The sequence below is a fragment of the Lissotriton vulgaris genome, chromosome 6 (genome assembly GCF_964263255.1).
Source record: "Lissotriton vulgaris chromosome 6, aLisVul1.2, whole genome shotgun sequence".
Taxonomy (NCBI): domain Eukaryota; kingdom Metazoa; phylum Chordata; class Amphibia; order Caudata; family Salamandridae; genus Lissotriton; species Lissotriton vulgaris.
The window spans coordinates 863,295,381-863,310,834 of record NC_141694.1 but is presented as its reverse complement, the minus strand read 5'-3'; positions in this window follow the sequence as shown (position 1 = coordinate 863,310,834).

Sequence of the window (15,454 nt, the reverse complement as noted above, 5' to 3'; positions counted from 1 at the left end):
GGACGAGGATGCAACCATGAGTAATTGCCAGTGGCTGAGACTAATTCAAGCATTCCATCTATCACTTTTTTGTATTCTTTAACATTTTACTATACTGGGGGCCCTCAAGTCAAATGGTTTGTGAGAACTCCTCAAATTGAGGCCAAACACTCAAACCTTTTGCACATTGGAGTGCAATGTGAGCCAGTTCGCAATTGGTTGGATGTGAGGGTCACTATCCCATAGATTTACTTATTGCAGAACTATATTATAAAATATTTTTATCCATAAGGAAATAACAACCGCTCCTTCCAGTGACTGTCATTATCAGGAATGCGATTATGAGAAACACCACTGACTTTTGGAGAATCCAATGACTTCTATATTCTTTTAAATTGATTTCCACAATTAATCTGTGGATTCATGAACTACCATAGTTCACCCCTTTCATATTGATCTACCAATTTGACAGCATTTCCAGTTCTTTCATGTAGAAAGAACAAGCTCTGGAGCAATATGTGCCAAGAAATTCGAGACAATCCATTTTGAGGACAATGAATAATCATATATTACTGGTGGGTGGAATTAACGGAGTTTCACTCCGTGGTGTTCTGCGAAGGCGGAATTTGGCACATCATGCTGCTCGTGTTGTGATTTAGAGCCAGAAGGTTGTTCAGCTCTGTAAGATCAGCATTTAGGGCACCACACAGTGTGCCAGAGGGCGCTGCTTCTTTCTGCTACTTGAGTAGATTTTCTACTCAAGCCAGCAGTTTGTCAATGCGAATGGTAGTAAACAGCAGTAACCGCTTATTTTGAGAAATCTCACTGTGAGGTGTTCTAGCACCTAAAATTACACTAGGGGATGCAAATTGCCGTTCATGCTTGCCAACCTAATATTGGTGAGTTATGCACAACAAAAAACTCTACCATGCCACGGTTGGAAGAGTTTTACTAGAATTCCACATTCCAAGTACAAAGCGGAGTGGGCAAAACTACCCAAACTTTGATGCGTTGAGCAGAATTTATCACCCACCTCTAACATACATACTAGGCCTGTCTACTGCAGCATCTGAAGCTACTTTCTACATGGTAGAGTTTATGATACATATGTAGAGTACTGTGCAAATGCTATCTAGGAATTTCATTGTAGCTTCAAAAGAACAACAAATCCACAAATTGATTTTAAAAGAATTTAAAATGAAATACAAAATAAGAACTTGCAAACTGTTTGAGTGACCACCATGCCAAGTGAAAGGTGAACTCATTTTAATGATATTGCAAAATATTCTGTCTCTCTGGGTATTAATATTGAATATATCTACTAGGTCTCAAAAATGTGTGTTCTGTATGAAGATACAGAATACACAATGTTAACAGTAAAAGATATTTCAGTAGTACAAAGTACTCAGCAAAGACCAATTAAACACAAAAAGAAGAAAGGATTCGAAGTATTGATCGCCCACTTCTGTCCTGCCCCAAATATTGGCAAAAGTCAGAAAAAGCAATTATATAGAAGAAATAAAGTTGATAAAGATGTGTATGCTCTGAAGGCATCTGAAAATTGACCTCAGCTCAGCTGAGTTCTAACCCAGTGTGGAGACCTCCACTCCACCCGTGGAATGTACGGAGATTTGCCCCCTCCGTATTCCACGGAGAACGAGAGAAGGCAAATCTCTGCACACTCCGCAGCGGAGCGGAGTTGGAAAGCCCCTGCCTTCACTCCCCCTATATTAACAAGTAAATCTAGATTACTTCTAGTAAATTGAAACGACTTACCAGGCATGCGGCGTCCCTCAGCTGCCCTCCTCCTCTTCCTTGCCATCTGGGTAATTATCTAAGAAAACTGTGGGTGTGCCCGCCCATGCACAGTTTTCTCAAAGAATTACCCAGACGGTGATGAAGATGAGGAGGGCAACCCGGGAATGCCGCATGCCAGGTAAGTGGCTTTAATTTAATTTTAAGTAATGTCGAATTAATTGCTTATATAGAGGGGGTGGAGGTAGGTAGCGTAGCGGAGTTCCACAGAGTTGGTTTGCAACTCCGTGGACCTCCGCGTAGCCCCACTATGCCCATTACACCCATCTTAAAGCTAAACCCAGGCATATTGCTGTCAGGTTGAAAGCAGGGAATGAAGAAAAAAAAGATTGAAACAGAAGAAGGTGGCTGACATTTTTGTGTCACATTATTATTGTCTAAGATATTGAACTATTTATGATATGGTGACCATCATAAATGAAGATCATTCTTGATTTATCAGCAATATTCCATATTAATGACCACAAGAGAATCAAATCAATTCTGATAAGTTGTAGGTTCTTCAAAGGAAAGTTAGCATGATGGTTTGCTGCATTTTTAAATTAAGTAGCTGTTTAGACTGGTCTTACATTTACATGGAGGGTCCTCCAGGGTCCCTCCTTGTGCCTATGTAGTTCGACATGTACATGGATCAACTAGGAATTGTGATGGAGAAGTTTGGGGCTGCAATATACACATTCAAATAACACAAAATTATTCCTAAAAATGTCATTCACACTAGGAATAATGGTTTGGATAATCTTTACAAATAGATGTTAATGAACGTCCTTAAGCTAAATCCAGAGGGAAAAAAGTGATCCTCATTAAAGCTTCTCATAAATGCAAATGTAACAAATACGGATTATCGCACTTCAAAATTCATAGATTTTACCCATCCTGGTAAATGAAGGTAAATCATTGGATCTATGCCTCGATACTAGGCCTGGGGTGGAGTTCGCAGAGTTCCAAAAAACACAGCCGTGCTACAAGGAATTCTGCAACTGGTGGAGTGCATTATATCATGCCATTCGTCCCAATTTTTAGCACCGGATGTTTGTCCTACACTGTGAAATGTTACAGTGCAAATGACAACATGCACAGCCCGAGAGGGCGCTACTCCTTTCTGCAGCTCGAGTAGATATGCTACTCGAGCGTCAGCTTCCTCAACATGAATGGAAGGTTTCTCAGAGCGAGCGGTAGCACCGTCCGCTACCACCAACGATCAGAAATCTCTCTGGTAGGTGGTCAGGAGTGAGATTTTCCTCGCTTGCACTCGTCAACTTAACGTTGGCAAGCGAGGGGAAAAAAAACACTGCGCTAAGTTTTTCGGAACTCCCTGCTCTACATGGAGGGAAAAAAAACCTCAGCAAACTCCCGGAGCAGAATTTCACGCCCAGGCCTACTCGATATCACCTGTCCACACAGGAGTAGCAAATCCTAACAAATCTGGAAGGCCATTTGCCTCCTACTAAGAACACTTAAATCTCTCCTGTATCCTAAGGACTTCCACACTGTTGTGCAGCCCAATGCCATATCTTGTCATGTTGATATCTTAAACAAGAATGTATGACATCCCATCTGAATCAAAAGATCTTCATATGCTTTTCATAGAAGTAAAAATAAAATTTAAGCTGCTTTGAATACCTTTCAAGGTCATTCATAATGAGCCTATTCAATAGCTCAGAGCGTCTTTCAAAATCATTGGTGATGTAAGAACTTGAGAAGCATCTGCTTGTTAAGACTGTATAAGAAATGATTGTTGGATGATTGGGTTCTAAGCCCTGGTTGAGCAACAACATAATCCTTGTTAGGGTAAGGCACAAGCAAACCCCAAATTAACATGTGCTCACACCCTTGGTAGCTTGGCAAAGAACAGTCAGGCTGAACTTAGAGGCCATGTCTAAAGTAGTTGTGCAACACTTCAAACAGTAAAACAGTGAAAACACACCGCAAAAAAAGCCCACAAAAAGGTAACAAAAATAGGGTAGATTTTAACAAGACCAAAACAATAAAAATTAATTGATACAACTGGAGATATTGAATTTTAAAAAGTTTTTGGTAGGAGTAGCACAAAAAGCACAAAGCGCTGGGGATGTGTGGTGGCGTCAGAACGATACAAAGTCACAAGTTAAGTTTGACCATGATGGAGCATGGGCTGCCTACATGGACCCAGTTAGGCCCACTGAACACAATGCCTGTTGTACAGCGGTGTGTGGTTCCGCATTGGAAATGCACTGTGCAGCCAAAGCAATGTGTTGATTACCAGATATGGTGAGTTTGCAGTGTGAGGTTCAGTTGCATTGTCGATCTCGTCGATGGGGCTTACGATGCAAAGTCCGATGTCAGGGATAGGGTGCGCAGTTGGGAAGCTATCAGTTCTGAGGAATTTTGAGGCTGCGCTGCAGAGTCCAGTGTCTTTTTTGAGGCTGTTTTCGATGAGAGATGAGAGAATCTGGGCCGTAGATGCACCGACCCATTGGGCTGATGCGTTGGTTCCAAGTACTTGCAGGGCTACAATGTGGGCCTTTTGTGATGAGTCCAATTCACACAGCATCGGCGATATGTGGGTTCTGCTCGGTGATGCACTGCTCGGCTTTAATTCTGCTTGGAGATACATCACTCAGCAGAGAAGATGCATTGTTTCGCTGGCAAGCACCTTAGGCCCATTTCCAAGGGTCCAGGACCGCAGTGGCACCACTTGGAAGGCTAGATTCACAGATGGCAGAGTCCAGGTGCAGGAGATTGGAAGCCTTTTATCTCCCTGAGGCATCAGATCAGGAGGCCAGCCAACTAGCCCTTGGATTCACACTGGGTTCTGGTTTCAAGATTTGCATGTCAAGTCCTTCTCACCCAGGAAAGAGGGTAGTATGTGGCTATTCAGTAAATCAGCAAAGCGAGGGAGACATGCAGCAGAAGGCATTCCAGCAGAGTGGCAGTCCATCAGTAGCACCGTAGTCCTTTTGGCAGAGTATTCACAGGTCCAGAAGTGTTGGTTTCTGAGGTCCTCCTTTTATAGACAGTTCTGCCTTTGAAGTGGGGAGATGCTTCTAGAGGAATGTTTTGAAGTGGACAGATGCCTTTCCTTCCCTTCCCTGGATCCAGACTAAATGCAGGGGGTATGCATCCCTTTGTGTGGGGACAGGACACAACATGTTCAGGGGTAAGTGAGCCTGGAATCATCTCCTCCCTCCTATCTTGTCAGTGATGGCCCATTCAGTCACACCTAAGTTCCCATTGTGTGTGGCTGACTTGGAGGAATACAAAAAGCCTAACTGACAGCTACAGGTCCGTAGACCCACGGCTGCAGTGTGAAATGGGGCAAAGCAGAGTGCGGGGCCCCCAGATCGCAGTGCAAGCAGCCGCATCAGTTGAAGATCTGGAGTCGATGGCGCTGGTGTCAGTGAGTCAAGGGTGCAGTTTGGGATGAGTGGTGCATTGAGTAACCTACGAGTGGTACCCCCAAACCATGGTGCAGGTAGCTGTGTCGATGTCACCTTGGAGCGGGGGCTTTGGTGATACCAAGGCTGCGGTGCGAAGTGGGACAGGTCTCCCTGTTCTCCACAAGTGTCAGCGGCAGTGGTGTCAGTGATGGTGTTGCAGTGTTGTTGGGGATACCAGAGCAGCATGTGTGAAGCAAGGCAGTGCGGAGTGCGGTAACCACAGGTCACAGTGCAGGCATCAGCTCAGTGGCAGAGTCAGACGTCGTCATCAGTGAGACCATGGTTGCATTGCGAAATGTGGAGATACCCTTTGTGGTGCCTTTAGGTCATGGTACTGGCAGCAGCATCATTGACTGAGTTGGGTCACCTTTTTCCTCCATGGCAGCTGAAACATCTAGTTCCAGAAGTTGGTACCCAGAAGATGCTGAGGTCTTTGATTTCCCTCTACATCAAGCCCTTGGAAATATTTATGATGCAGAAACTACAGTCCAGTCCTTTGGCTGCCCAAGACAGAAGCAGAAAATGCAGGCCAACCCAACAAAGCAACACCAGCGAAGGGGCTGTAATCCTCCTGACAGCTCTTCTTCCTGCAGGTTCCTTATTCCAGCAGTAATCTAAATTTCTGGGGTAAGGGCCCCAATATTTATACCACGTTTCCTTCTGAAGTTGGCACAAACAAAGTTCCACGGGCACACATAATCCAGTTCTGCTTGGCTCAGGTCATGCTCACTCCAGGGGCAAGCTACCTTGGTTAAGTTTTACAAAGCAGCACTCATGTTAACCTATGGGAGAGATAGACTTTCAACAGTGAAAAAGTAATACACAGTATTTCATCATTAGGACATGCAATACACACCAGTGCATGTCCTACCTTTCACATACAATGCACCTGGCCCATGGGTGTATCTTGGGCCTACCTGAGGGGTGTCTTACATGTAAGAAAAGAGAAGGTTAGGACCTGGCATGTGGTTGCACTTGCCAGGTCGACATAGCAGTTAAAAACTGCACACAGACACTGCAGGGGCAAGTCTGAGGCACCTTTGAAACGCTACTTATGTTGGTGGCACAATCAGTGCTGCAGGCCCACTAGTAGAATTTCATTTACAGGCCCTGGACACACCTGTGCACATTACTAGGAACTTATTAGTAAATCAAATATGTTGATCATGGAAACACCCAGCCATAAACCCAATTTACATGGAGAGCATATGCACTTTAGCACTGAATAGCAGTGGTAAGGTGCGGAGAGTCCTAATACCAACAAAACAAGGTCAAAAACAGGAGTCCTAAAAGCAAAAAGTTTGGGAGTAAACCCGCTGAAAAATCCAAGTCTAACACACTTATGCAATGTAATAAGGTAATCCCAATTTTAGCCTATGGGAGATATAGGCAGTAGTAAAAAATGAATTTTTTTACTACCAGGACATGTTAAACAAAACTACAAGCCCTGCCATTGCACCTTACCCTATGGGCTTTCCAGAGCCTAGCATAGGAGTGACGTTTATTTATTAAGGAGGAAGGATTGGATCTGGCAAAAGGTTTATTTTGCCAGGTCGAAATGGATGTTTAACACTGCACTCACAGGCTGTGCAATCGCAGGACTGAGCCATGTTTAAATGGGCTATTGATGTGGGTGGGAGAATCAGTGTTGCAGGCCCACTAGTAGCATTTAATTCACAGGCCTGTGCACATGTTTGGTGTTAGATTTGGGGGTCTCTAGTTGGCAGAGGTAAGTTCCTTTGGCCAAATAGGGACCCTTGCTTCTAGTCAGGGTAAAGAGTTACACACTGTAGATAACCCCTGCTCACCCCCTAGGTAGCTTGGCACGAGCAGGCAGGCTTATCCCCAAGGCAATGTGTAGGGTAGTTGCACTTAACACACACAATAATCCAATGACACACCACAAACTGACACCACACAGGTAAATATACAAAAATATCTTTATGTAGTTTGTGCCGGCAAAAAAAACCACTGGCGGTTGTAGTTACAAAAATCACTTAACTCTGTTTATGTTTGCACTTAGTTAGGAAGTTACTCAGGTAATTCACAGTCTTGTCTCAGTCTTTATCAGAAATGGCAGGAAAAATAGTTGTAGGCAGTTACACTTGTGGGACTAACTCGAGGCCGTGTCTAGCGCTGCCCTGAGGAAGCGCTGCTAGCGTGATTGCACCAGTGAATCTGACAAAGAACCCCCAACTCGGCCTCTGCCGGTCCCGCTAGCTCTCTGCCCACTCTCGACAATCCAACAAACGGCGGGGAGCTTAATTACCTTTCTGGTGCGAGGACGGCAGGCCGGGGATGATTCACACGGCTCCCTCTGCGTTTCTCAATTCAGACGCGAAGACCAGCGTTTCACCATTCAGACGCGGCTCCCGGCGTCTTCCGACAATGTTTTTCTGGCGCTGACCAATCTGAGCGCGGCTCACAGGCGAGCCCCTCGTGACGTCACGGTTTCTTCTTTTGCCAGACAATCCCAGCGCGAGCCTAAGGATGATGCTGCAGCCTGGGAACCAATCCCAGTGTGGCGTTTATTGAGGGGGGCTCGTCGCTCTGAGCCAATCAGGGCTCCGCTTCTTCGGTTTCTCCTTCGGCGGCCCGGCCAGGAGCGGCGAGATTCTCAGGATGTTTCAGGCCCCGGGCAGCGGCGATGAAAAGCGGCACGGCGGTTTTCAAGTGGCCAGAGCCAGGCAGAGTGCTCGTGAAGCCACCAACTCTTTTTAAGGGATAAGTCATGAGGGGAGGCACAACGATCCTCCGGTCTTCTGCACTGATGTGCCGATGCGCACACCGATCCTCTGGCACGGCCAATAGTTAAAAACTCACGCACCAAGTAGTAACTGGAGCACGGTCTCCACAGCGTCTTGTTGTTTCTGGGGAACCTTTTGACCCTGGGTTCCAGGACAGGAGGCCAGCTCTTCTCAGGCCCTTGGAGATTCTTTTACAGACACAGCACACACCAAACTCTTGAGGTCAAGCAGGTAGGAGTCACAGTCCCCTTCATCTCTCCTTCAGTTGAACAGCAAAACAGGTCAGCCCCAGAGCACACAGCAAGGGCAGTCTTCCTTAGTTTCTCCAGCGGTTCTTCTTCTGGCATAGGTTCCTCTTGATTGTAGAATCTAAAAATCTGTTGTCAGGGGTCCTTCTCTTATACCCCTAAAAGTTTTCCTGGCTTCTTCCTTCTTTTCAGAGTGAGGGGCAGAGTCGTCAGCCACCCAGCAGGAGGTGGAGCCAGCATTGTGGCAGGTAGGCACAGCCCTATTCAATCCCAGGTGCTATCCCCTCCCACCACTCTAGTTGCAAATGCAGTCATTCAACCTAGGGCTGACTCAAACAACCTCCTGGGGGTTCCCAGCCCCTGTCACCCTCAAACCAGACAGTCAATCCACAAGCAGGCCAAGGCACACAGAAAGGTCAGACAAGAGAACAGCCACTTTCTAAAAGTACTGTTCTCAAACACAGAATTTAAAAACAACCTTTCCTAAAAGATGTGTTATTAAATTCTGAGTTCAGGGATATCAATCACTTATGTCCTATCTTGTTCCTATGGGAAGATAGGCTGGTAGCCATTGGGACCAGCCTCCCCATGTTAGTCTATGGAGCAAGATAACCTTGCAGCAGTGATCACACAAAATGGCTGCTGTTCACTACCAGAAGCGGTACAAAAGGGGGTGGTGGTGATGGACGGAGCATCTGAATCAATCAAACACTCACACCCAGTCAAAAGATCTGGGTTTAATCCATCACCGTTCTTTAGCCCACTCTTCCACCCCAGTTCAGACATGGCTATGTGCAAATCAGTCTGACCCTGTGCCTCATGGGAACAGTCCAGCCCGAACTGCCAAGCCATGTCTTCTCTGAACCGGAAACAAGCTTCCGAGGACCGGATTCTGGCATTCCAGCCGTCTTCAGCCCGGCTTGCTTGAATCCAGTGGGAAAGTGAGCAAGGGACTCACGTCTGAGCATACCCTGCCACAATTATGGCGGCCAAAAGTGGTACAAAAGGGGGTGGTGATGGACGGAGCATCTGAATCAAACTCTCACACCCAGTCAAAATATCTGGGTTTAATCCATCACTGTTCTTTAGCCCACTCTGCCACCCCAGTTCAGACATGGCTATATGCAAATCAGTCTGACCCTGTGCCTCATAGGAACAGTCCAGCCCGAACTGCCAAGCCATGTCTTCCCTGGACCGTAAACAAGCTTCCGAGTACCGGTTTCTGGCATTCCAACGTCTTTGGCCCGGCTTGCTTGAATCCAGTGGCAAAGTGAGCAAGGGACTCACGTCTGAGCATACCCTGCCACAATTATGGCGGCAAAAAGCGGTTCACTAACAGAGCATGTTACCTGCACTAGTACATGCTCTACCTTTCATATACACTGCACCCTGCCCAAGGGGGTACCTTGAGCCTTCCATAGGGTTGACAAATGTGCACAAAAAGGGAAGGGTTAGGCCTAGCCAGTGGGGACACTGACCAGGAGGACATGGCAGTTCACTGACTGCACACAGGCACTGCGGTGGCAGGCCTGAGACACCATTTTAGGGCTACTCATGTGGGTGGCACAATCAGCGCAGCAGGCACACTAGTAGCATCTGTCATCACCAGCCCTGGCACACCCAGTGCACTTTACTAGGGACTTCGTGGTGATATAAATATGCCAATCAGGTACATCCAATCAATATGATAATTTCATAGGGAGCACCTACACTCTGGCACTGATCAGCAGTGGTAGAATGTCCAAAGCATCTAAACCAGCAAAAACGAAATCCAGCACAGAATCAAAAATACAGGAGGCAGAGGCAAAAAGATAGGGGAAAACCACACCAAGCGTGTCAGGTCTAACACGTATGAGCAATATTACCATATTTAGAGGAGAGGCCACATGAACTTTTAGACTGGTTAGCAGTGGTAAAGTGATCAGAGTACTACGTCCAGCAAATATGGTCATAATAAAATGGAGAAGGAAGCAAAAAGTTGGTAGGAACACCATTCTAAGACTGATTGGTCTAACAGACTTGAAATCAGAAAATTCCGATCATGCAAATGTACCACATGATATTTTTTCAGAACAGTCCCCTACATTTGGAACTCCAGTAATGCCAAATGGTAAAAACCCATATCATATACCCTCCCTTCTTTTAGCTAAACTCAAATCTACGGTTTCATTGAACAACGCATCGCCTGTTGACTTAGAGCAAACATTTGACATATTAATTTCAGATGGTAATCATTTCATGCTTTTTAAGGAGACTTCTGATAAACCTTTATCAGTTGTTAGTTGACAGTTTACTTGTCATAGGTTTATAATCGTTCATTGTAAGAGGTTACCAGATGTTCCTGTATTCTTTTAACGTGTGGCACATTAACATACTTCTGGATGCATTGCATTTTATAAAATGTGAGAAAAATGAAATAACAGTTAACTGCAAAATATCATCAATATAAGTGTACATTTATTAATAATAACTCTGTACTCTGCTGTGACAGTATTTTGGGATGTATTGTTATTTTAATAATATATATGTAGGTCAGCATGTTGTGACAGAAATATAGTGGTACATCACCCTCTGGGAAGGTATTGTGGCAGCTTTTTTGTCACAGACCTTAGTGAGGATGGACATTTTTCTTGAGGAGACTTGAGTTTTTATTCCTGGCAGTCTTGAATGATATTGTATTCATGCCATATTTAGCAGTGTTGTTTTTGCTCTGGTTTCTTCCTGTAGGAACTGGAAATGTTCTTCACAAAGCACAGTCTGGTTCAAATCAGTCTGCATATGTCCTAAAACCTAGGGTGTCCTTGCCAGGCATATATGTTCAACCTGGGAAGTGCCCACCGAGTGGAGGCCAAATCAAACTATTTTATATTGGATTTGCAAACAACTAGGGAAAGGCACTCCAGGGTTCCTGTAATCACCATGATGAGAAACCTGAATGTCACTGAAGCCTTCATAATGAATGGTGTAGGCTCTTTAGTCATTGACTCATGTATGGCACGGTGGGATCCACAGCAAATAGGTAATTGATTGCAGAAAATCCTCTTCATTCACACTGTGCAGCAATGTGACAAAGCTCAAGCATTGAATGGCACATTTTACCAGGGGCGGCTCCTCCACTAAGGCGGAGGATCATCGCCCCTATGGTTTTTAGGACTGTAAAAAAATGAAAAATAAAATGATAATAACACGCTTTTATTATAATTTTCTATTTCAGTGTTGAGGCAGGTCAGCGGGGTAAGGCATGGGGTGGCATGGCTGGGCTGCTCACAGAGCTGGGAGAGGAGTGGTTGGGGCACTTTCTAAGAGTTAAAGTAAGGTGTAAGCAGATGTTCCTCTCTTCCCAAACGATTTTTTATTAGCAGAAGGATAAGTCCTTGCTTGGAATATTACACAAAGATCCACACTCATTTATGGTAAAGTTGGTTATTTTGTTTGCATAGGTTGATTTATAAATCCATTTCACTCATTTGTTTTTTTGGATAGCCAGATTTTATACAGTGGAACAGCCGACACGTGTTTCGCCCTATGTGGCAAATTTAGCCAGAGCTTTCTCACGGCCGTTAAAGAACAAAAACTAATGAGTAAAAAAAAAGATATAATAGCATAGGTTTTTTTGGGCAGAGAGCCCTCAAGAAAAGACCACCAACCGAAGAGTTTCAAGTGAACTGTGATAAAACAACAGATATTGTTTTAGTAAATACCGTCAGTGAGATAAAAACATCTCTACTAAATGTGAAAGAGAGTGTGCAAAGAAAAAAGTCCAAAGCCAATATTTCAGCCATAGATTATAAGTAAATGAACAACGAAAAATTAAAGTAAAAAGAAATGGAGAATCAAATAGAATGAAACTCTATATAATGCTGGCAAGCATGTATCTTTTCGTTTTTATTCTAAATGTTGATGAGGCAGGCAACCTCAAGTAAGGGTCAAAGAAAAAAAAGCCTCATTGTGTCATTCTAGAGTGAGATCATGCAAAGTCAGAATTTTATTTATAAAACCGGTTTCAAATGAAATTACCTAAAACATCATGTATAGTAAAAAGCATATTTTAACAAAGGTTGCTTATTTTCCAGATTGCTTCAAAAATTCAAAACCTTGAAGACACAGATATTTTTGCAAAACATTAAAATCAGATTGTCTCATTTGCTTTACATATGTAAAGTCTATACACAAGAATAAATACTTTGTCTGTTACCTTTATACATATACGTTTTTAATTTCATAGCAGTGTTTTCTCTTTTTCCTCAGTTTTTGTTAAGATATGTTTTACTGCAAAAGCGTTGTAGCATGAAACAAGAGATGCAATTAAGGTGCAATGGGAGGGTGGGGCAATAATTTCACAAACTTTATATAGGCTACTCCATGCTGAATAATAGTTTTAGTATTTAGTGCAACAGACTAAGAAAACAAGGTTACGGATATTGGCAGAGTCCACGGCAGAGTCAAGGTAATGGTCACAAGGATCGACAAAGAAAGTAACTGTTTGACATGGTATGGTCGGAATACATAATGACAAGTGCGGCAGAATTACTGAGATGGCTTGCTGTATATAATGTACAAACTATCACAACTGCACGTAGTGAAGGTCTCACAAAACAGCAAGCAAATTACTATGTTTGACACAGTAGAGTCAGAATACAAAATCACGGAGACTGGCAAAATTACCAAAGTGGCTTACTTTACGTAAAGTGCAAATAGTTTCTCCACAAAAGCCATATAAAGTTAATTTAGTGGAGCAAAAATAAAAGTAAGGAACACAGGGAAACGGAAGAAATACCTAAGTAACTTACTTTATACAGCCAAAAATGGTATCCGATCGCTATCAGTCCCCGGGTAAATCCGTGCATGTGGCGGTCCAACAGGTTGTTTGTTTAAGGATCGCCATCAGGTTAAATAATACTCCCGGCCAAAATGCCCCGGAAGTATAACTGGATTGCAATGCAAGCTGCTGATTCGATTTAGTGTGCTGTCCATTAAAAATACCTATACCGTGTTCGTTTCTATGTTGCCAATAAAATCTTTTAAGAAATACCAAAGAAAGGCGCGTAGAAGCTAATCAGAGGGTATAGGACACCGACACGGAAGTGATTGATGTACGTGTTTACATCATGTTAATAGACCTGAAACTATGGACGGATTTAGCGTTGTAGTGCATGCGGTGTTATATCTCATTTACTCGAGGAAATATAATAAAATAATGGGGCAAAGTGTTTAACTTGTACTAAAAGAGCTTCTGGTCTTTCTTCAGTCCTTTAAACCTTTCTCTTGATTGTTCTAAAAAGAGTGGTGATGTGATGGAGCGAGTTTCAGAAATCATTTTCATTCTGACTCGTGAAGTTAAACTTCCATAATCATTAATTGAATTAATGTGTTTGTGCATGATTTTTATTAACCAACCTAAAATAAAATGCGAATATGACACGTGGGACTAACATTATTTGCTCTATGTTGCATCTGCAAGTATGTTGAATAATAAATAAACTAACTTTGTCCAATGTTTTTGTCAACATTAATGCGGCTGTTTAATTAATGGCATGTGCTTATTTTATATGTGCTTTTGTCTATGTTGTGTCTTTTTGTGTGGCAAAGGCTCGTGGAGAATCCTGCTGGTCTAAAGAAGATGGTAGAATAAAAGCTGCATAAATGTGCTTTATGCTAGGTAACATAAACTAATGGGTTAACATTAGTAATGGTGGGTGGGTAACAGAATGATTATCATTACTCGAAGGCCTGAGGCCTAGCTTTTAATATGGTGTTTGAAATCCTGTCGTGATGAGCCAAGCACAGCCAGCCGTGTGGAAAGTTTCCCACAAGGTCGACTTTTGGAAATAAATAAAATAAATAAAATAAATGAAACTGTGCAAGATGTGAGGTGTGCTCAGCGTTGTTCTAACCTCCAAGGACAGGAAGCGGCAGATCAGCCAAGCTAAGGAAGCAACAAACTGTTATTTAAGACCATGTTGCGAGTTCCTCGGAAGCTATTGTCGCTTGTAGACAAAAGACAATAGACGAAAGGCACGATTTTGGATGGCTCAGGAGATGACTTCATGTGGACTGACGGCTGTCAGCCAATCAAAACTCAGAAAAACTGGAACTTTAATTCATTTTGTTGAGATTAGTTAGTTAGAAAGGTATAAAAACTGGCCCCATGACAAGAGAGTGTCTCCTCACTTACCGATTCCCAAGAGACGTGGCATGCTGATGGACTTCTTATTCACGTTAGGATTAATAGGGTTTATGGGCTTTACATTTTCCCCTTCTAGGTGAAGTGAGTCAGTAAGGGAAATAGATTTAGGGAATGAAAATAGTTTGATTAATATTCATGCTTCTGTGATGATTTTGAATTGACAGTATAATGTGCCTTACTTAATAAAAGATGCTAAACTGCTATTTGCTAATAAATAAACTTACTAAATAAAATGCTCATTCTTTGAAAAATAAAATAGATTTTAAAATGTCAAGCTGGTCTTGATTATTTTAGTCTAGTTACCATCAGTTTGATTCTATCGACCAAAGTGACTTAATGAAATGTTTTTCCGTTATATTTCCATGGACATGATGATGATTTACTGCAGTTGTATATAAAGTGTATATAGTTTATGAATAGGTTTGATTAATTAGGTCACATGATTCAGTTGCCAAATATCTGTCTGGGTTTCTTATGGGCCTTGTGAGAATTTATGATTAATGGTGAGTTTTGTGGTGTTGGGTACTGTTGATGAGACAGAATTTCTTTAGTGGCGCCTGATCAGATGCAACTCTGATTAGTGCAGCAGGTGCAGTGACAGGGAGACATAGCTAAGAGGCTCAACGCTCCGCAAGTCTGGTTGTTATATACTCGCCATCCAGGAAGCAAAAAGAATATTTTGCTAGTTTGCATTATAACTCATTGCACCCCTGATATACCTGCATGGAATCTGGTATGGCAACCACAAGGGCTAGTTCTACAAATGTCACAGTGAATGAGAGCAATTAACATAATTGATCATGTTACTACAATAAGGATGATGAATAGAAACAAAGTCTTAAGACCCAACAGGCTGATGACATTGATCACACATTTGAACCCAGATGCTTGGGTTTCAGTTATCAACCCTTTTTAATGGGAGGTAGCTGAGATCTGGATCGTACCAGCTTTTTAAATTGGTTTATGTCATCTATTGTGTCTATAAAAGTGAAGTGTTACCAAGAAATGTAGACATATCATTTCTAATCCAGTCATCTAAACCATTCAGATAAGTTGCAC